Genomic DNA, 24,403 nt, shown 5'->3' with positions numbered 1-24,403 from the left:
TTTTTATTTCAGTATATTACAGGGGTACAAATGTTTAGGTTACACATACTGCCTTTGCCCCACCCAAGTCAGAGCTTCAACATGTCCATCCCCAAGATGGTGCACTCCACACCTATTAGGTGTGTATATACCCATCCACTCCTCCCCACTCCCATCTACCCAACACCTGATGAATGTTATTACTGTATGTGCACCTCAGTGTTGATCAGTTAATGCCAATTTGATGGTGAGCACATGTGGCAGTGTTTTTCCATTCTTATGATACTTCACTTAGTAGAATGGGTTCCAGCTCTATCCAGGATAATACAAGAGGTGCTAGATCACCATCGTTTTTTGTGGCTGAGTAGTACTCCATGGTGGACATATACCACAGTTTATTAATCCACTCATGTATTGACGGGCACTTGGGTTATTTCCACATCTTTGTAATTGTGAATTGTGCTGCTATAAACATTCTAGTGCAGAGGTCTTTTTTATAGGATGTCTTTTGTTCCTTTGGGTAGATGCTTAGTAGGGGGATTGCTAGATCAAATGGTGGGACTGCAAACAAGTACAACCTTTGTGGAAAGTAACATGGAGATACCTCAAAGAGCTACAAGCAGAGCTATCACATTTATTTTTGATCTAAGAAAGATTAAAAGGACCTTTGAGCCTAATGTTAGCATTTTAAAGAGGGAAAATTGAGGCTCAGAGGAAATAAGGGACTTGGCTATATTATCAGAGAATTAGTAAAAACATCTGGACTATATTCCGGATTATCTAACTTTCAGTCCAAAACTTCTTTAACTCCTCAAGGGGACCAATGTTAGAGTGTCCAAAGGAATTTCATGTATGAGCAGCAAAATTATTTTTCATATAGGTTCTCCAGATCTATGTACCATGGTGCTCCTTATCCTTTTCTGTGGGAATCTTATGGGAGTGGTCCAGGCAGCTCTAGTGCTCAGTACCAAGGAGAGCTCCAACAATCATGTAGCCCTTGAAGTTCTTTGGACTTCTAAGCTTATTATCCAGAATAAATTAATATTGTCTGTCTTTATTTCTGTTCTAAGCCTTAAGAGATCTGGCATATTAGTGCTAGTCCTAATTCTAGAATAGAGGCATAGATCTTAGAAGTCACATGTACCGGACAGAGATGTTTTCAACTGAGTGAGGGGCAAAAAGCCACTGCTAACCTGGTTCCCCCAGCCTCATGAGAAAGAGAGAAACATCTTTATTCTGGAAGCCATTGAGTTATTGAGTTCCATTTGCTACAGTATTTTACGGTAGTGTACCCTACCCTACTAATATAGTTCTCTTCCATTCACACAGGAGCTTTCTGCATTTGTTTAAAACTCCTCCAAAAGTTGCTATTCACAAGTAATTCTATGTTCCTCAAATTCCCCCTCCTTACTCAAAACTCCTTTACTTCTTGCACATGTGTCTCAGCTCTGAATACTGTGTATATATTAAGTCCATGTAACTTAGCGTCTTTCAATTTCCTCCTTCACATACCCACCAACACACCCTTTTAACTTTTCTTACCTTTTTTTCTCCGTCTTCTGCCAGAAGAGATATTCTTACACCTGTACTATCAATTCCACCTCCTCTTACCTTCCGCTATGACTTAATGTAACAATTATCTTCTGTTTTTTTTATAGCACCGATCTCTCGTTCTATCTTGTGGTCAACCCTTCTGTCTATCATAGCATTTTGCTTTATCTTCTCCATCAATCCCCTTCCCTCTCTCTTCCTTCTTTCTTTTTTCACTGCTCTCTTTACCTCCATCCTATCTCCATTCATCGCCAAACAATGAGAAAGATCATCCCACATCTGTTACATTGATGTTCACTACAAGAGCTCTTCCTTTTGCTTGAGATGTGACATGCTCCATGCATTTCTAGCCAGAAACTGCTCTTAGAAAGGTCACAATCACATTTTAGAGGTGTTTTCTCAGTTCTAGTCTTCTTGACCCCTCCCTGCCTTTTAAAACAATTTTATTTCACAATATTGTGGGGGTGCAAATGTTTTGGTTACATAAATTGACCATTTGAGTCAAAGTTACAAGTATGACCATCACCTCGATAGTGTGCATTGTACCTGTTAGATGTGAATATCTCCATTCCATGCAGTTATATAGGTTGTCTATTCACTCTAATGATTGTTTCTTTGGCTGTGCAGAAGCTTCTTAATTTAATCCCTCCCTACATTTTGACCTCATTCATTACTTTTTCCTAATGAAATATCACCTTCTTCTTTAAGCCGATGGAACTTTCCAGTTTTTTCTACATTTTTCTGCTTCTTCTTGGCTGACTCCTCTCCCTCTGGCTTTATGCTAAAGGTATGCGTTTTCAAAGGGCCTGACGTTTGCACCCATGAGCTGTCCTCTCTTTCTAATGCTGTTTCCTGCTGCTTCAGTCATGTTGAAGTAATGCTAGGCTTCAAATTTTGAATAATTTCATTGCTCTTGTTATTCTTTTTTGCCTTGATTTTCCAAATATTTATTACAATCACACACCTAATCCAAGTTTCCAATCAAATGTTATGCTTTCTATGAAGATTTCTCTGAATCTCCCAGATGAAAACAAACCCTATCTCTGAAATATTTTTATAATTTATTTATACCCCTACTATGAAACATTTTATAATGTGGCTATTTGAATGGAGCTAGACATACAGTTGGCCTTTACCAGGTATCTCCTTCCTGAAAAGAAGAATAAGGGAATGAAGGAAAGATACAAAGATACTTTTCTTCCCCCTGGATAATTTAAACTCCAACGGAATAGCATATGCACTGTCTGTGACCATCAGAATCCTGTGTATAAATTGCAGTTTACCTCCACAAGGCCTCATGCATCAAGCTCTGGGTGTGTTCGGTGCCATTTTCTCCCTTCCTGTTTGGAGAATGATAAATCAGACTCATCATGGTATTCAATTAATTTCACATGGCTGACTCCTGAGGGAGTTTGTATCCAATGCCCTCTAACCGATGATCAATCATGCTCTCCTGGTTGGTACCCAAGGCAGCGGGCAGCAGGTGCGTGACATGCTCCAGGTTGTCGAGCAGAATGTGTCCCCATCCAAGCAGGAAAGGTTTCAGTGACCTTTGATGGCATTTGAGAGAAGTCATTTGCTGTGGCTTTTCTGAGGCCATATTGATCTCTGCCCAGGATTCAATTTTAGACAAACAGGCGACATAATTTATGTAAACTGGGCAGGTAATTAAACTCTCCTCCCAGGCAAAAAGGTCAGAGCAGAATATTTAAAGTTTCATATCTACGTGGAAGCAGTTAGCTAAAAGAGAGAGAGAGAGAAAGAAATCTCACTAGGATTGTTATGTTGCCAACTGTTACCCTATAAATTATTTGGCCAAGATTACCTTGCTAGGAATAGGTCTGAATTCTCTTTGCGTGGGAACTAGAAAATGAGAGAATACTCATTAAGCACAAAGTTTTCATATTTAAAATGATGGATGAGCAGGAGACTTAGTGCTGGATCGCGATGAAACATTCAATAACTTTTTTCAGGGTGATTTTAAAACAATATCAGACTTAAATAAAAGTTGAAAATTCAGCATAAAGAATTTCCTTTAATTCTCTCTGAACGATTTGAAAATAATTTACTAACGTGATGATGTCCCACCACCCTCAAATAATTCAGTATTCATTTTCTGTAAACAAGAACATCCTCCTGTGTAATCACAAAACAGCTATCAAGATCAGAAGTTAACTTTGATACATTACTATCATTTAATCCTCAGACCCCATTAAATTTCTCCAAGTGTTCTAATGATGTTCTTTATAGCAAAAGGATGCATTTTAGTGTTATATTTAGATATTATGTCTCCTTAGTTTCTTTAAGTCTGGAGTAACTCCTCAGTGTTCCTTTGACTGTCATGACCTTGATGTTTTTGGAAGATTACAGGCCAGTTATTTTGTAGAACTTCTGCTGTTTTGTTTTTTTTTTTAATTATTAGATTCATGGTATATACCTCTGGCAGGAATATCATTGAAGTGATGCTGTGTTCTCCTAATTGTATCCTTTCTGGTCACACATGATTTCTACCTGTCCCATTCCTCATGATATTAACTTTGATCACTTGATTCAGTGGGTTCTGATAGGCTTCCCCTATCAGAAAAAATTTTTCTTTTCCCTTTGTGGCTACTAAGTATGTTGTAGGAAGTACTATGTGTGAAACTATGTAAATATTCCATTATTTGCCAACCATTCAATTTATTCATTGATATGTTTATTCTTATTTTCCTCAGTAGGTCACAATCCATTACTCTTATTTTTTTTTTGATGCTATAATTGTCTATGATTGAATAGTGGGGAGCCCCTTCCAGCTGGTTATGTGTGCTCTTGACACATCTGTCTTCATCTGTCTTTGATGACTTCTTTACATTCCGGCCCAGATGGATGCTCCGGGCTCATTTTGTACTTTTCCTGTCCCAGCCTTGGAGTCAGCCATTTGTCCAAAGAACGCCCACTCGCATTAGGGGAAAATGATATCCAGAAGCCCAGATGTGGGTGCTTCTGGGCTTGTCGTTATTGAAATGTCATTGCTCCCAGGCCCTCTCTGTGGACAAAGCCAGGGAACATATGCATTTTTTAAATTATTTCTGCATATTATGGGGGTATGAATGTTTAGGTTACGTATATTGACCTTGCCCCCCTCCCCAAGTCAGAGCTTCAAGCGTGTCCATCCCTCAGACAGTGTGCACTCATTATGTATGTATATACCCATCCCCTCCTCCCCCCTCCCATCTGCCCGATGCCCAATGAATGTTATTCCTATATATGCACTTAGGTGTTGATCAGTGGAACCAATTTGATGGTGAGTACATGTGGTGCTTATTTTTCCATTCTTAGGATACTCACTTAGTAGAATGGGTTCGAACTCTATACAGGATAATACAAGTGGTGCTATATCACCATTGTTTCTTATAGCTGAATACGAGATATGCATATACACACATTTACATCTTACTCTCTGTATGAATCTGTTTATATGTTGAAAACCATGCAATTACAGCAATACCTTCAATCCCACTTCAGCATCACAGGGATCATTCTGGTTTTCTCCCTTTCTCAGTTTTCATCTCCCATTTCCAATTGTGAGAATCCTGGCTCCCATTATCCTAACACATTTACTTATTTGACTATCCCCCCTGTGTGGGACCAACCTCCTGTCATAGCTCTAAGCCTCACTTTCCAAAGTCCATATTCTCACCCTGCATGGGCTCTCATACCCTCCCCTGGGTCACCGTCACTGCCAACCCTGAGACCCCTCATGGACACCCTCCTCAGTGTACTCAGGCTCTGACACACCAGCATGCCACCATTGCTGCCCCCCACTCCACTGCATGGATGCCCTTCTCTCCTCACTTGGGCTCCAATGCTCCAGGCTGAGTTGCTTCCACTGTTGCTGCTGGTCTACCATCCCCTTGCATGGATACCTTGTTCACTGAGCCCAAGCTCTGATACTCTGCACTGGGCTACTCCCTTCCCTGCATGTAGAAACTCTCCTCACCTTTTCAGGCTCCTACACTGTGCTGGGAGACCCTCTACATAAATGCTTCCTCATCCTTCCTGGGCTCCAATGCCCCATGACAGGTTGTCAGTATGTCATCCCTCTGTGTGCGTACTCTCCTTACCCTGCTCAAGCTCCAATAACTCTACAGGGTGACATTCCCACACAAGTGCCTTCCAGATGCTACTCAGGCTCTGACGCCCCATAGCAGGCTACTTCCCCCACTGGGGTGCCTTCCAATACTCTGCTTGGGCTGTAACCTTCTGTGCTGCTCCCCCTGCCAGGCAGACCCTCCTCATTCAGCGCAGGCTCCAAATCCTGTGCAGGACTACAGCCCTCTGCCACTTCCACCCACAGACCCCTGCCTTGCTCAGCTCCACCTGAGCACCTTCGTGCTGAATTACTTGGTAAGGGAACAGAAAGGGAAACCATTTAGTAGTTTTGTTTTTTTTTTTTAGAAATTATTGTTATTATTTTAAAACTTCCAACTGGAAAATGAAGGCAACCTTTGTGTGTGTGTGTGTGCGCGCGCGCGCGCGTGTGTGTGTGTTAAAGAAAATGCAGAATATATATACAATGAAATACTATTTGGCCATAAGAATAATGAACTCTTGTCATTTACATCAACATGGATGAAACTAGAGATTGTTACGTTAAGTGAAATAAGCCAGGCACAGAAAGACAAATACCACATATTCTCACTCATATGTAGGGGCTAAAAGAGCTGATCCCCTGGAAGCAGAGAGTAGAATAATAGTTACTAGAGGCTGGGAAGGGCATGTGGGTAAGAGAGGGTATGAAGAGAGGTTGGTTAGTAGGTACAACCATACAATTAGATAGAAGGAATAAGTTCTAGAGTTTGATAGGACAGTAAGGTGATTACATAATTATTAGAAACAATATATTATGTCTTTCAAATAGCTAGAAAAGAAGATTTGCAATGTTCTCAACACAAGAAAATGATAAGTGTTAGAGGTGATGGATATCCTAAATACCCCGATTTGATCATTATACATGTAAAATGTATAACGTATTTTACATGTACATGTAAAAATATTATATTTTTAATACATAATATATATTAGACATGTATAATGTATTTTACATGTATGTGTAAAAATATTACATGTACTCCATATATATAAAATGTAGTATAATATGTATAAGTATTATGTATCAATAAAACAATTTAAAAATCATTTTTTTCAGTTAAAAAGTTCTGTCATATTTGTCAGAAACCAGGCTTCAAGAAACTGGGATATTCTGGCATTTCTTTTTATTCGCCAAAAGAATTCTAATCTCTTTGTCGTCTAGTGGTCTAGTAAAAGCAACTGGTTTCCATAATCTTCCTATAGGTGTGATTTTCTGATATTATAATATTAAGATCTGTAAAATCAGTGTTCCCAGCAAAAACCAGATGGCACAGGGAAATTAGGATAATTTAAGTAGAATCTAACAAAGAGACTATTTAGAAAGGTGTAGGCAAGGTGAAGGATCCACAAGGGATTATGCCAAACCTGGGAGGTCATAACCACAGAGAGACATCGCCATTCCTGGGTCTTGTATCTTTGGATACCTGTGGTTCTGGTATTCAGTCCCACCATGGGTGGACTGTGTTAGCTTCCTTTTTAGTGATTTATAGAGCATATGCTCTCATTCACTCAAAAGCCTTCCAAGCTACTTTCTGTAATCACAGAGAAGGTTTTCCTTTTCCTTATAGGATGTGGCTTCCTTTGAGTCTTATCCTTTATTCTTCCTGCTCTATGATTTCCTCTATGTCACTCCTTCACGTTCTAGTTTTCAATAACAGTAAAGAAAGAAAGGAAGGGAAGAAAGAAGGAAAAAATGAAGAAAGGAAGAAAGGAAGGAAGGAAGGAAGGAAGGACGGAAGGAAGGAAGAAAACCAGCTGTGTGAGTGATGAGAGATCCTTTTCTCTTTCTTGAATCAGTCTGGTTTTCAAGGCTATTATCTCCCTGAGGGCATAAGCAAACAACACTCTATTTTGCAATTCAGAGCTTGACAGTGATGTCTTTCTTCTCAACATTGTTAGGTAGAGAATAGCTGCAGGACAATCAGAAACAACCAGTGGTCATTATGAATCAACATGCTCATTTAAGATGTCACATAGATTGTCCCACAATATGCACAAAAATCTGTGAATTAGGTATTATTATCTGTATTTTACAGGTGAGGAAACTGGGGCTAAAATATGCTATGTAATTTGCTTGAGACCTACAGCTCCTTAGTGGCTGATCTGGGATTCAAATCCAGCTTTGTCTGACTCTAAATACACCTTTTTTTCCCCACTACAGAAACTTCTTGACCCATCTCCCTCATTTTATTAGAATATGATAAACTGTAATTTACTCATATAATAAATGCTCTCATAATTACTAACTTAGATCTCAAACCAATAGCTTGTTGTGAAAATTTGAGTCATTTTGTATCTGTGCATACAAAATGGTGATATTTTATTGTCATAGTCTTTTTCTGGGGGCATCTTAACTATCAGCTTTTTAAAATGTAGAGTAACTGAGGTGGCTTAACCTTTCTTAGAAGTTAGTGATCTATTTAGAGTCAAAACTTCCAATAATTGTGAAGTATATCCATCCATATGCTAACTCAGTGATTGCTAGTGAGAAAATGACGTGAAAGCAAATGTTGGAGAATGGGTGGCCACTGTTGAGATGCACCACTTAAGAAAGACCTTGTCAATCAGTTGTGAAAGAGTGAAGTCAGAACAATCCTTCAGGTGCAGCACCCTTGGGGTTGGCCATAGCATTTGAGTGAGGCCACACTCTTCTGGGATATTAGGACCTGGTCATTTCTGCCCAATGGATGGAGCAGAGACACGGGGACACAGGGCTCCTTCATCACGTAAGCTTCGTTCCAGAGCTCCCCATTGTGTTGGCTGAGACTTAGTAGGACCTTGGAAATGTCCATCTTTAATGGGCTCGTCAAAATCCATATATAATGGTAATATCATTATGGAATATGGCAGGAATTCAGATTGGGACACAAATCTTTGAGAAAATTTATTGATTTAGTCACCTGAGTTCAGTACAAGTGACTCATACCTTCCCTACTCTAGTTTTCTCATTGAAATAGGGATAATTATGCTAAGCAATCACTTTACTCAATATTACCATGGTATATTTGTCAACATTGGTAAACTACTATTGACTAAACTCCAGACTTTTTACTTTCCCTAATAATGCCTTTTTTTCTCTTCCAGGATCCAGCCAATCCAGGGCACCATATTGTATTTAGTTGCTGTGTCTCCTTTTCCTCCTCTGGTCTCTTTCTGTGTTTTTTGTAACCATGACAATTTTGAGTAGTACTGGCCAGGGATTTTGTAAAACATCCCTCACTTTTTGTTATCCTGAACTTTTTCTCATGGTTATATTGGGGCTATGGGTCTTAGGAAAGAGTAACACAGATGCCATCACATCATATCAAGGTGCATGATACCAACATGATTACCCTGTAACGTCAACCATGATCATTTGGTTAAGGAGGTGTTTGCCAAATTTCTCCACTCTAAAGTTACTATGTATATTGTTCAGAAGTGAGTCACTAAGTCCAGCCCACAATGTGGGGTGGCAGGTGGATAGAAATTCAGCCTCATTTCCTAAAGAGGGGAGTATCCACTTTGACTTTCACTTTTAAATATTTATTATTTCGGAACCATAAAGGGACATCTTAAAGATACTGAAGCAGAGGTCAGAGCATGAACCCAGAGGTGTTGCAAGATTTGAAAGATTTGAGAATAGTAACAGTAATAGTAATAGCAAAGTCTTTTGCTTCCTGGAGCTCCATTTACTAGGCTCTGTGCCATATGCTTTGCATATATTTTTCTAATTTTAACCGCACCCTGAGTGTTTCCAGTTACCTGAGGGCATAGGGACTGAGGGAGATTTGGTCTTTTGGACAAGGCTACAAAGGTAGTAACTTGACACAAACAAGAGTTAAGCCCAGAACTGTCAGGCTCAACCCATCACATTGTCACACAGTATCTGAGGAAGTAAGAAGAGTCAGAATCAAAGCAGTGCCTCGGGAATTTAGAGAGCTCAGCAAGATTGGGGTGGAAGCAGGGGGCTGTTCTGAATGTTAGAATCGTCAATTTAGGCTAGAAGCAATGACACATTGAGAAGGAAATTTAGGCAGGCCAAACTTGGTTATTTCCTGGGCAACCAAATCATTCTCTTCTCCATGTCCCCATTTCTCTGTTCATATGTCTATCACAGCACTTGTCTGATATTGTGAATTTAAAAAACCATGTCTGTTTCTCTAAATTAGCCCACGAGTATGAGAGTAGTGATGTTGATGCCTTGCAGCTCTCCATAGCACCAATATCTAGCATGAAATCCAGTCCTTCCTGGCTGCTCAAGCAATGTTTACTGAATGAATGCATGGATGATTATATATGAAAATCTCTGATATAACAGGGAATGACCATGTATTCTAATCACATCAAATTAGTTCTTCAGATTTCACATCAACTGTTATTCACAATGAACTGGTGTTGAGGTCATACAAGAGAGAATAGTCATGCTTCTCTATTTCAGCTAGAGACTGAAATAGAGTTTGCCTGAAAATCCATAGTGACACAGTGGAGTCAACAGTAGAAGAGACACCTTGACTGGCTTGGCTGACTGGAAGTTAGTCAGAATGGATTTGCCACTGGGAGAGTCAACAATAGCTTTATCATCTTGGTATTAGTCAAATAAATGGAAGTGTGGTTATTACTTCCAATATGCAACTCCCACCATTCCTTCTTCACTAACCACTCCCTTTTCCTGTTCATCTAATCTCTTTACCAGAAAATGTGGTTCAGATATTTAGTTTTAACAAAACTTTGAATGTTCAGACTTAAGTCTATACAGATTCATAATATTCTATTCTATAAAGTTTTTATTAGCATTGGTATAATTTTGGATATTATTCCATTCCCAATACTAGTATCCTTAAGTGATTTAAATGCATTTATTTTTGTTCATTTTAGTCTGCCTTAAACATGTTTGCTTATAGCATTTAAAAATTTTTGGTCTGAAGTTATAATCTTGGAAACAATAATGACAATCACATCCATGTGTAGAAGACTCTATATTTTACAAAGAACTAGCGCATATGTTAGTTCCCAGGGTTAGGGACAATTGTAGTACAAATCCATGTGCATTAAGAGATTTGGATGAGTTCATTACCAAGGTCCCTTGATCTGTTTAAAAAGAGATAATTACAATATACTTTGATGATAGTGATTATGAGGACTTTTTGAATATTCTCAATATGCTAAGGGATGTGAAAAATGTACCCTTAATGAAACCTATTCCTGAAAATAATATCTTTTCTAAAGTGGTACAGTGTATACTCCATCTGTCCAGTCCCTTATCCCTGGAAAGTGGAGGCTCCAGGGCATGGTTGGCCTGGCATGCTGTGGCCTGGGAGTTCTGAGGAGGGGCCATGGCAGTGTGCTTCTTATCCTTGAGGGCAAGACTGAAACCAAGGGGTCACTAACGAGTACAATCAAGGGAAATACTAGACATGTTATAAGACCATCAGTTAATTGCTTGCTTTGGTGGACAAGTCAGTTGGAGGTAGTGAAAGAATGGTTACAAATGTAGAATCAGAGGAGGTAAAGACCAAGGTGAGAGAGGAGTTTGGAAGTGGATAATGGGATGAATCTGGAGTAATTTCAATGTGAGAATGCAGAAAGTCACGGGGACATTTTATCTAATGCTTGTAGCCTCTGCTTTGGACCCTCCAGTAGTATGTAAAGCCATTGGTTTCAGCCTAGCTTCACATTAGAAACACCTGGATTTCTGTAGAAACACCTGGGTGTCTTTGGCTTATACAGATGTCTGGCCTATACCCCCTGAGGCTCCAGTTCGATTGGTCTAGGCTTGGCTCCTCAGGAGGCTTGTACTATTGAAAACTACTGATCAAAATAAACATGCTCACTACCTACACCACTTTTCAATTCTGTCTGTTGTTTTGTAAACACACAGACATTTTTGATGGCTTCTTGTGGAAGGTGGGAACTAATTAAGGTCAACATAATCTGCTGAATTGATGCACCATAAGGTAAGTGCAATGACAGCAAGGATCTCTTGCTTCATTCCATTTAGTATTAGTGACCTCTGCTGTGACCTCTTCCTAAGAACGGGGACTATATCAGACAGGATCTTGGTAGGAAGCAGATGAGACCCTTAAGTGCTTTGAGGATAGTTTAAATACCTGTTTACAAATGTGTTAGCAGGGTGTGTGGAAACTCCATGGAACAATTACTGCAATGGGATCCTTTAGCACTCCTGTGCCTGAGGGGGAAAAAGGAAGGAGAAACCAGAGGCTGGAGAGGATCATGACTTTCAGCTGAAGGATGCACCTAGCCACCCCCACCCCCACCCTGAAGAGACGCAGCCAAGTGAATAAATTCCCTGACCACATTCTCTTCCTTCTCTCCTTCTCTCCAATCTCTTGTTGATGCTGCACATCAGTCAAACCCAACCAGAATCCAAAAGGCAAGAATGCTGATTGATGAAGTCCGTGCAGGTAGACCACATAGGTCACATGGGGAAAGATGGAGTATGAATCTGGAAGGGCAAGGGGAAGAGGCCAAGATATTTCTTATCTATGTGATCCCCTATTCCTAATCAGACACCTGCGGTGTCTGATACATATAGTACTCTCAGCAAGAACTATGTGACTTAATATTGTCAATAATAAATAAGGTTATAAGTCAAAAGAAGCGTAAGTCACATTTATTTGGTACCTTCCAGTTACCAGGAGTATTGTTTAGTTTTGTTGAATCTCACAACAACTTGGTGGAATGAACTACTATTATAGCTATTTTACAGTGGAAAAAACAGCAAGTCAGAGAGGTTGAGTAACTTAATGCAAGGGCACATGACCCATAAATGGTGGAAAAGCAATTCTGGCCAAGGTCTGCTGACTTTGGATCCAAGCTCTCCCTTAATACTGAGCAGCTGTCTTACTCCAAACAGAAGTACAGGAAACCTTGAGTGATTGCTCTGTGATGAGACTGATATAAAGATTGATTCAATTCACTTTGTTAGGATCCAGGGAAGTAGAAGTTAATGACTTGTTCTTGTCCTCATAGAGTTAGTAATTGCATATATTTAATATATTTCTATCATTTGTGGCAGGGTTACTGCACAGGTGGCCTAGGGACTTGAAATAAAATCCATAATTTATCATGCATTCATTAATTCATTTACCTATTTTCCCATTTACTCATTCACTAAACAGTGTTTGCATCGTTCTAGGCCTGGGAGTACAGCTGTAAATAATCCAAAATTTCTGATTACATAGAACTTACATCCTAGTGGGAACAACAACAACAAAAAACCCAATAAATAAATAAATACACATGAAAAATAACAGGTAGTAATAAGTATTATGTAGAGAATGAAAGTAGATGAGTGATAAAGAGTGATGGGTGACTATGTTAATTTGGAAGGTCAGCAAGATCTCTTCTGAAAAGTTTATGTCCCAGCTGAGATCTGTAGGTCTGAAGGAACCAGCTCTCAGAAAATCAAGGGCAAGAGGATCTCCCACAGTGGGAACTACTAGTGGAGAGGCTCTAAGGCAGGAATTCTAGGAAGTGAAAGAAGACCAGGGAAACCAAAGCATGGGGAGCTAGGAGAAGAGTTATAAGGCAGAAGTTAAAAAAGTGTTCCAGGGTAGATCATACAGGATTTGTTAGCTCATTTAAGGATGGTGAGTAACCATAGGAATCTTGGAGCGGGGGAGTGGGGTGATCTGATGCACAGTATGACAGCATTACTCTGGCTGCTATCTAGACAGCAGAACATAGAAGGAAGGCATAGGATCAGGATGACCTGCTAGACTGCTGCAGGAATTAAGGGGGAGAGGCTGGGAATTGGATTAGGGTGATGGTAGTGGGGATGGAGAGAAGAAGGTGGTCTCAGGCCACGATTTGGGGTAAATAGGGTCAACAGAACCCAATGTGCTTTGGATTATTTACAGCTGTACTGCCCAGGCCTAGAACAATGCCAAGCACTGTTGAGTGAATGAGTAAATTGGAAAATAGCTGAATGAATGAATGATAAATTATGTATTTTATTTCAAATCCTGGGCCACCTGTGCAGTAGCCTTGACCCCACTGCTGATTTATCAGATGTGGGCCATGCAGGAGACAGGCAAGAATCAAGGATAAACTCAGTGAGATGAGAAAGACTAAGGAAGGAACAGATTGGGAGAAGTGAAGGAGGATGAAAGTTTAGAATTTTGTTTTGGCCGTGTCAAATATGGAACACCTGTTAAAACCTAAATGGAGGTGACACACTGGTATTTGGATGTAGGTACGGGAAAGGTCAGGGCTGGAGACAAACTTTTGGCATACAGACAGTATGGAAGGCACAGGGCTGGAAGAGATCATCTAGGAAGGAGGTGTAGAGAGGCAAGAGGCAGATCCTGGACCAAGCCCCAAAACACTCCAACATTTTGAGTATGGACAACAGATGAGCCAGAGAAGGGAAATAACACAGAATCACTTTTCTGATATATGTAAAGGCCCTGACATTTCAGGACAGAGATGATCTCATAAATGTTGAGGAATTTAATCATTTAAATAAAATTCACAAACATGGAGGCCTCCTTCTCTGCCCAGCTCTACAATGGGAGCCGTAAGGGGGAATATAGCTCTCTTTGATCAATTTTGTGGATGGCAGACAGTGTAGGTGGACTACATTACAGATGATGCTGTTTTCTAGATCTCTCTTTCCCAAAGAAATTGAACATCTGAAACCTGCCTTTGTCAGGGTCAGTTAGATATGTTCTTCTTTTTATAGGTAGGTACCTGTGCTACCCTTTTGCAGCATCCCAGAAAACAGCAAGCATGAGCTTCGAATCATAAGGGCTTTGTTTCAAATTCTGGTCTTGCTCTTCATTAGATGTATGGTATCACACAAGTCATTTGACTTCTTTGGACCTCTGTTTCCCTATGAATTAAGTGAAGAGAATGCCAGTCTGTAATGGATATGTATTGTTACTGCTGCCCCTATTTATTGGTTTCCCCCATTCCACTCTTATGGCAACTATGTCACAATTTTGTTTTGGTAGCCCCACTCCGCCCTCTCAGCTCTTGTGCTTTGGGTAAAGTTGTCTCTATCCTTTCCCTCTAGGTGCAACAGGTGACAAACCTTAAGGCTAAGCCAATCTGTGCAAACTAGTATATTCTGTAGCTCAGGCTTTGATGATTGGCTTAGAGCTGGTCCCTGGATGTAAGTCAGGCCAATCAGAACCAAGAAAATCTAATTAAGGTGTATCTTTTCTGAGCCGAAGGAAGAAGTAGATTCTCCGCTGGATTGAGTGCTATATTTTGTGAGTTTGAGCTAATGAGAGTCACCATGGTGACCCTGAGAATGGAGAGTATCTAAAAAATGGAGATTGAGAAAAAGATTTTGGGGCTATCATTTGAGCCCTTGATTGAGCCATGTCCGAAGCCCCTGGGTTCCACCCTGGATTTGCATGCAAGTTAAATAAATCCCCTTTCTTGTTCCAGCCAGGCAGAGTTGGGTTTTCTGTCACTTGCAAGTAGAAGGGTTTAAATTGATAAAATTATTTTGAAAGGTTGTATTGAGGATAAAATTAATAATTATGAACAGCACTAATCCAGACGAGATGCTTAGTAAATAGAAACAATTATTGTAATTTCATTCTCAGTTTCCTTTAAATGCTACACTCTTTCCAAGATAACGATTGAAGTGGCCTTAAAAATTGAAAGCTGTAAAGTGACTTAAGCAGAAACAGGTGCTGCAAATTTGTGTGTATTTTCAAAAGTTCAAAGCATCAAGCCAAAAATGCCAGTTATTCTGACATAGACTAAATATTCCTCATCAGAAGTACATACACGGAAAACACATCCCCATCTGTAAACATTCGTCCTCATATCCAACGAATACTTAAGTCGCCCTAGGATGAAAAAGAAAACGTGACATATTCTATCAGATTAATTCAGTGGAGTGTCCAAAGTAGATTACGTTAATTCTAACAGTAATTTTTAATATTTGTAATGTAATATATTACTTGATATGATTGTGAAACCTTCTGACAGCTTATTAGCTGGTGTCATTAAAACCAAATGTCAACTTTATCAACTGCTGTCAGTGAAATTAGCAATGAAATAGTCTCCAAGGGATGGAGGTTCAATTTGTGTTGGGTAATGGTATGAATAATCACTTGGATTTATATAGCACCTTTTCTCTGAAGAGTTTAAAGAGTTTACACACATTGTATTCTCACAATACCCCTGAATACAAGGAAGGGACCAAGTTTATTATCCCTACGTGGTTTGTGGCCACTTTACAGCTTTGAGTTTGTGAAGCCAGAGCTCACAATACACTTTACATCCCCCTAGTTGCTTTGCGTGCAGTTAGGATATAATGCCACTATATGTGGGGAGATGTCAACATAGAAGAGAATAATAATAGAAAACAGAGAATGAAATGCTTTTTCATTTCAGTATACCTAAAAATTAAACTGTAACTACTGTTAAGAACATTTGCTCACAAAGTTTTACTAATTGCCATGTTTATAAAAATAAATACAAACCTAGAACACATTTTGAAGAGATGAAAAATGGAAACATAGACTATCAAGGTAGGAAGAGACCTTAGACAAAATCGAGTTCCATTCCCTCACTAAGCTTTGTATATTTTGAGATCAATTTTGCATTTTCTTCCAAGCGTCCATTTATCTTCCTGGCTATGGAATTCCTATGCAATTTCAGTTTTCTTTTGGGAAGCCATGTTTCCCCACTCTCTGCCCATGCAGTTTGGATGGGGATGACCATAATACTGATCCCTGGGGTTACGACATGACCCAGAGCTGAATAATGAGAGAACTTCATCCCCAGATTATACCTGCCTTAGAGATAAGTGTGTGATCCCAAACAGGGAAGCAAGAGTATTACCTGAGATTTTTCTTGAAATCATCAGGAAAGAGTCTCTTTTTCCCACCGAAGTTTGCTAAGCTGATAGTATTTAAGACTAAAGCCATCTCACCCCCACATTAGAAGAGCTTGCTTGAGAATGAAGACACTGTAGAGGAAAGAAAGAAGAGCTATAAAGGAGAAAAGAAAGAATGCGATTCTCAGTGACCCCATCTTAGCACCTAGGTCCAGCTGTGTGTGAACCCCACCCCTTTTATGGGAGCCACATTAATTGGGCTTTTATCATTTGCCAATCAAAGAGATTTTATGCCTCTGCTGCCTATGAAACTTTAAGTGTCCTTAAGTGTTATTGATTACTGATTAGCCCAAAGTTGCTTTTCTCCAGGGTAAATATGTAGTCAGGATAGGCTATGGTTTGCTGTGATAACAAACAATCCTGAAATCTCAGTGGTTTAAGACACCTAGTCTTTTTTTGATTCTTCTCCTAGCATACATGCAAGTTTATGGAAGGTGGGCTAGAGATGCCTCTGAGTCATCCTCAGTGAGGGTTCTGGGCTACTGGGGAAGCAATCATCCAGGGTATTTGTGAGTGTTGTGGCAGAGGGAGAGAGAGAGTGTAAGGTGATGGGAGATTACACATAGATCCTTAAAGCTTCCAAGAAGAAGGAGAATAAACTACTTGCTATAATTAACTTACTGAATCTCTGGGTGTTAATAAAAGACCCTAGAATTTCAGGAACTTCATATAATTTTAAAATCTCTGAAGCCATGGTCTAGTCTCTGGACACAAAAAGTGCCTAATGGGTGTTATCATCTTTTGTTTTCTAGCTGTTAACATCACTAATAAATGACTCTTTCCCTGACTACCGAGTTATCCATTTTCCTGGCTGTCCTTTTCATTCTCCATCCTTAACTGCTCAATTTCCTCTTATTGCCTAGCAAAATAAAGAGGAGTCCCTTTGTGCCCCACATGTTATTATAGTAAAAATGAGAAGTGAAGTTATTCTATAGCAGCACTTTCACACTGTACTCAGTATGGAGTCCTCGATTACCTTTTCCAAAATCAGAAAGTACTAATTTTCCTCTTTTCAACAAAATAAACTTTTCTACTCCCCTTGGGTATTTGGCTGAAATGTGATGCAGTGCTACAGTTTGCTCATGCACTAAGAGGCAGTTCCCTTCCAATTTCACATCATGAATTCTATTTTAGATAGGAAAAATCCCTCTTGCAGTCACAAATCCCAAGCTAATTATGGCATAACTTTAAGAGGCATTTAAACATTGACTCATATGAAAAGTAGCTGTCCAATGTAGAATGTGTAAAGAATCTACGTGATATTCAACTATTTTCTAAAGAGACAGGAGACAAAGATGAAAACTCAGCATGATACAATTTTTCACCAGTGCTTTGTGAAGTTTGCATGTGGAAATTAGTCAGTCATTACCCTGATCTGCAAATGAAAACATATTTGAAGATAGGGACTAAAGAAAACAAATATGAACCCATTTTTCTTTCAAATCGATTTCGGCAGAGACTGGCTAGATGGTTACCTAGACTTTGCCACATTCTGGACACACAGGAAGACTTTATGTCCCGTTCTCCATTGACATTAAGTTGGGGCCATGTGACTGTTTTTTAACAAGAGAATGTGGACAGAAGCAGTGGACACTATTTTGGGGCCTGATCTCTCATTCTGTCCCCTCTTCACTGGTCATGGCAGAGGTCACATATTGAAGATGGTAGCACCACAAGCTTGAAGGAGCTGGGATCACTGACTCATTATTTAGAGGAGAGCTATCCAGGAGAGCCACAGATCTTCATGGGATCATGTAGTGAGTAAGAAATAAGCCTATATGCTAAGCCACTGAGCTTTTATTTTTATTCTTTGATATCTAGTGTGGCTTTTTCTTCTAATGCATCAAAACAAACAGAAACAAGCTCAACCATTTCATAGCAATTATCAAATTGGATTTTAGTGACATAGGAGTATAAAAATTTCATTTAAATCAGACTAAGGTGTCAAAAAAGTCTTCCAAGATAAGGGGACAGTTGAACATTTTTGCAGAAAGAGAAGGCAAACAGAAAGGGCAGGCATTCAGACAGTACAGTATGTTAGGAAGACATGCAGGCATGACCTAGCATGGTGATGGGATTTGGGAAATGGTTGACACATGTGAAAAGAGAATTCATTATTTCTTTTCCCTTATAAGGATGTAATGATGATGCTAAGGAAATGATTATTACTTTCCTTTTGCAAATGAGGAAACAGAGAAATTAAAAAAGGGAATGTTCATATGTGAGATAGCCAGCATTGCTGGCTTTGAAAATGAGGAAGGTGACCTAGAGCCATGAATGTGCCAGCCTCTTGAAGCTAAAAAGAGCAAGAAAAGGAATCCTCCCCTAGAGACTCCAGGAAGGAAACAGCATTGCCCTACTGACACCTTGATTTTAGCCTATTAAGATTTGGGTTTAACTTCTGACTTCTAGGATTGTTAGATAAAAAACTTGTGTTGTCTTAAGCCATTAAATTTGTGGCAATTTGTTATAGCATCAATATGAAACTATTACATACTCTAACCTGGATCTAAGATAGAAGCTCACTATTCCTAGGCTGCAGTCTCAAGAGAATAGTCTGAAAAGAAGGAACTGCTTATCCCTAGAATAGGAATTAACAAGAAAAACTATGTGTCAGTGGTAAAGACCCTAAAAGCCTGTCTTTTTGTGGTGTACTGAGCACCCATTTCAGCACATGTTTTCTATGCATGGGTTCTGGCCCTGTGGCTTAATCACATATCAGCCTTCTGCTTTTTAATCTCTGTTTCCTCATCTACAAAAGGGATGTGTACATAGTCCTTAGGATCTCTGTTTTTGTCATTTATTGTGGATCATTTTCACTGCTTGGATTCTTTAAACTTTAATAAGACCAACACAAATGTCTGACCTTGGCAAACATTTGAGAAGCAAACATCAATGAGAAACATGTAAAACTCTTTAGTGGGCTCTCAGGAGCTTTCCTAAGTGAATCAGAGGAAGCTGAGAATGGGACATCTAGTTGACCATTAGCACACACTTTGAAAAGAGTCACAGATGTGATGCTTTATAAAGTAAATTTGCATTTTTTAAAGGTCACTCTCCACTGAGTATTTGCACTTATATCTAAAACACAAGAAGGCCACTCTACCTCGTTCTTCTAATTTGTCTGTTCAGCGATCAATATAGGAGTCTAGACTAGGACGACTATGGAATCTTACCAGTGCTTAATTTCCCATAAGATTGACTGGACTTCCTGAAACATCTGGGGTGGGCACCAAGGGAAGTGCATTGAAGTGACAAATGTCCTTATGCCACATTAGGATGCACAATTAACGGAGCTGAGTGCTTCCTGTTATTTTTACATGCTATTCTACTGGGATCTTCTAGCAAAATGTTTATGTCTTATTTACCAAATAAAGGAAATGCTACATGATTGAGTCACAGAGCTCTGTGTTTGAAGAAGGTCAAAGACGTTTTTGGCATTTCACACGCTGTCTAGTAATAGTCTGGACGTATCCTGTTCCTGCCAGGCTCCTTAGCTCTAATACAGACTCTTGCTCTGCTCAGTCTCAGGCTCAGCACCAATACTATCTTTATTCAAGGGGCTTAAAGGAGCCCAGGTGAGTCCCTCTGGAACTAAGTTCCTCTTGCTGCTAATCCTACCTTTACTTTTATTTTTAGTTCCAGTGACTGGGCCTTTGCCTTGACAAAGATCACGTTCTAATCTATTCCTTGGTTTTAGGTACACAATTTCTCTTTTTTCCCTGTGTCTGAATTCCAGTGTCTTTGAAGACTAACTCCTTAGGTCCCTTGTCCTAGCTATATACAGATATTTCTTCCATTTAATAGAAATGTATTGAGCACTATGAAGTGCCAGACATTATTCTAGATAAGGTGCTAGAAATACAGTGATGAACAAGACGGAGAAATTCTACTCCCAAGGAGCTTTTAGTCCATTGGTGGTGGACAAAAATAAACCTATAAATCAAACAAACAAGATAAACAAGTCTCAAAGGGAGACCCCTTTGAGAAGGCGACAGATGACCCAATGAGCTAAGGGAGCAAGTGTTCAAACAAGTGAGAGGAAAGTGTTCACGAAGAACACTAAAAACGACGTCAACGAGGAAGACCATGCTTGGTGTGTGTGAGGAAGACTACAGGCCAGCTTGCTATAGCAAGGGCAGAATGGGTGTGAATGAGGCTGTAGGTGCAGCCTAGCTTCGGTCTGATCTGATTCATTTGGTCAGATTCTCTGGGTCTTGTTCAAGGTCACACAACTAGAAAATGGGAAAGGCCACTTCAAATTCAGGTTAACTTGAGTTTCAATTCCAGCTCCATCATTTTCAAACGGTGTTAACTAGAGTAACTTCTTTGCCTCTGTTGGTGTGAAATGGAGTTAGATTATTGGCTACTAAGAGGAATAAGAAAGTTAAAATATACTGTCTTAGTTTGGGCTGGGTGGTTAAACTGAATGGTTAAACAGAAATTGGTAGGTGGCTCACACCTGTAAACCTAGCACTTTGGAAGGCTGAGGCAGGAGGATTGCTTGAGCCCAGGAGTTCGAGACCAACCTGGGCAATATAGCAAGGCCCTTTCTCTACAAAAAATTAAAAAATTAGGCGGATGTAGTGGCATATGCCTGTAGTCACAGCTACTCAGGAGGCTGAGGCAGGAGGATCACCTGAGCCCAGGAGTTGGAGGTTACAGTAAGCTATGATGACACCACTGCACTCTAGCCCAGGCAACAGAGTAAGAGCCTGTCTCAGGAAAAAGAAAAACAACAACAAAAACCTAGAAATTTATTTCTCATAATTCTGGAGGCTAGGAAATCCAAGATCAAGGCACCAGCACTCCGGGGTCTGATGAGGGCCCATTTCCCTGTTTGCAGATGGTCATCTTTTCTTTCTATCTTCCCATGGCAAAGAAGAGAAAAAGAAGAAGCGAGCTCTCTAATGACTTTTTACAAGGACACTATTTCCATTCATGTGGGCTCCACCGCCATGATCTAATCACTTCCCACAGTCTCCAACTCCTAACACCATCACACTGGTGGTTAAGATTTCAGTATTTCAATTTTGAGCGGACACAAACATTTAGTCCATAACATATGCTGAGTGACTATACTGGTTCCTTGCACATAGACAGTACTCAAATATTAGCTATAATTAATAACAATACATCAGATTACCTGTTTACTCAACTTCCTATTTGACATCTCCACTTGGTTACATATCTTAAGCTCATTTTATATCACCTCTCTCTTATAACTGCTCTTTATTCAGTCTTCTATCTCAATAAAAGGCACCACGATTCATTTAATATCTAGTTTGACTCCTTCCTCTTCCTCAATTCTCATACCTAGCCAACCAGCAAGCTCATGTATGTCTATAAAGGTGGCCAACTCTTCTTGGTTTTCCCAGAATGGCCCCAGTTTTAGTACCAAAAGCCCCTGTCCCAGGCAAACAGGGAAGGTTTGTTACCCTATGTTTATCTTCTAAATATTCCTCAAATAATTTTACGTCTCCCCATTCGTGATTTAATGTACCATTTCTTTCTCACCTGGCCTACTGCTATGGCTTTCCAAATGTCCTCCCAACTTCTACTTTTCACCTCTCCATTTCATTACCTGCTAAAGCCAAATTAACATTTTAAATTATAAAACTCTGTTCATATCATTACCCCCGCTTAAAGCACTCCAATGGCTTCCCATTGTCTTTATGATAAAACCCAAGGCTTTAACTGGTCTGCATTTTTCTGCAAAGTCTGATTCCCTTCTTCCTTTCAAACCTTATGTCTTATTACCATAGTGTGTGCTTTGGGCTTCAATCTACCTACCATATTCTAGACACCCTGGGGTCCTTTTCTCTCTGAATGAACTAAACCGTATGTTCCTGTATGCTGTGCTCTCTTTCTGTCTGGACTCTCCATTCTTTCTGAATTCAATCTTTCTTTACTTAACTTTAAATCCCAATTCAAGCAGTTCTTCCTTGGATGGAATAGTTTCAGAATCTCTAGGATAGACTCATTAAGTTCTCTTATTTTATGATCCTAAAGCAAAATCTTTGAACAACACATTTTCAGTTATGTTTTTGAATATCTTTTTCTCTGCCTAGATTTTAGAACCCATGAGGTCAAGGATCATAACTGCCTGTTGTCTTCAGCCACTAGCTGTGCCCAGTGTGTAGTAAATACTCAACTGATAGTTGCTGAATAAATAAATAAGTAAATACTGTCTGAAGATACCTCTTAATAAAATTGCTGACAGAGCTGTTACTTATGGTTTGCCATGTGTCTTACTCAACTCTAAGGGATACCCTATATCCCATAGTCATTATTGAATTTTATGGTTTTTAATGACAATTTTTCAGCAGATAACATATAAAGTGCCTTGAGGAGCGAGTCCTGTACTAATCAGGATAGCCTAAATTAGGCTATAACAAGCAGTTCCTGCATTTCGGTGGCTTAACCACAAGTTTATTTCCTGCTCACCTGTCACATTCTGTTGGTCCCAGGTGACTTTTTAGAGCTTCCTTCATTCTTTATGATCCCAGGATGCTTTGATTTTTGCTTCTGCCATCTCAGCAGTCACCTTCCTGCTTGCCTATGTGGAAGAAGAACATGCTGGAGGGTCTTCTATTAGACTTTAATTAGGATGATGGAAGGGACACCTAGCACTTCCCTTCAGAACCATTCACTAGAATAGTCACATGGCGCTGCCCAACTATGAGCGGAATGGGAACATGTAATCCTTCCATGTTCATAGAAACGGGATGGAGCTAGGTATGAGTAAGTACCAGATATCTCTACCATGAGTGCTTTAGTGTAGTTTGTACACATTTGCACTGTGGGCTAGCAGGATACATTGCTAAAACATAAAGCTATTGATGTTTCTTTCATGGTAATTTTCTTGGGGTTGGGGAAGGTATGGTGTGATGACAATGTTTCTTAGGTAATTGGTACCCAGTGATACCAAACTTGGAGGATGCCGTAGAGGGGATAAATAACATTTCACCAGATGGTGACTAGCGTGAGGGTGTTTTGCAGGAGGCTGGTCTTGGGTTTTTCTATATTAAATAAAGACATGGTATATTTGGTCAAAAGATTTTTGTTTTTGATATCACTTGAGCTGAGATCAGATGTTCCACTTTGCTAACTGCCTGTGAGGTCTTAGCTGCTTATTCCTGAGCCTTTTTCAATATCTATAGAAAAGGGAAGATTATAACTGCCCTGTCTTCCTTTATAGGCTCATTTGGAGAATCACATGAGATGAAGTGTTTTCTATAAAAAGTGGACTATTTATCTTTTTTATAAAAAGTGGATTATTTATCTTAGTAAATTGAGTAGGTATGGAACTACTGTGTAAACTCTAAAACATTATCTGAAAATATGATGGCATTATTATTACAATAATTAAGAGGGAAAATAAAAATGAATCCAGAGTAAAAGGGAGAATCACAGTGACTCCCTTTTGAGCATTCACCTGACTATGCCTCCCTTGATTTGTATTCCTAGAAGGAAGAATGTGAAGGCCTGTGCTTAAGACATATTGACTCCCTTCCTTCCCCATTTGCATATTAAGGGTTGCTACCAGCAGGCATTGAGTAAAAATCTTTATGAAAAAAATGGTGCTGTTGCAGCAGGCTGTGCTATGGCAGCTTTTATTCCCCCTTTCCTTGTATATTTCAGCCTCCTAGCCTTTAGACAGGGGGGGAAAAGTAAATATTTCAAATAAACAGCCTAAAATTACCACGTTAAAACAAACAAAGAAAAGCAATGTGTGGATCTTTTTTAGTCCTGATAGGCATAAACCAAGTGTAAAAAGACATCTTATAGATAATTAGGAACATTTGAATATGGGCTGTGTGTAAGATGAAATTAAGATGCTGTTAATTCTGTTAGGTGCATTATTGTCATGGTGCTAGG

Source organism: Propithecus coquereli, unplaced genomic scaffold (genome assembly GCF_000956105.1).
Source record: "Propithecus coquereli isolate 6110/MARCELLA unplaced genomic scaffold, Pcoq_1.0 Scaffold234, whole genome shotgun sequence".
NCBI classification, from domain to species: Eukaryota; Metazoa; Chordata; class Mammalia; order Primates; family Indriidae; genus Propithecus; species Propithecus coquereli.
Note: the sequence above shows the minus strand (reverse complement) of the source record.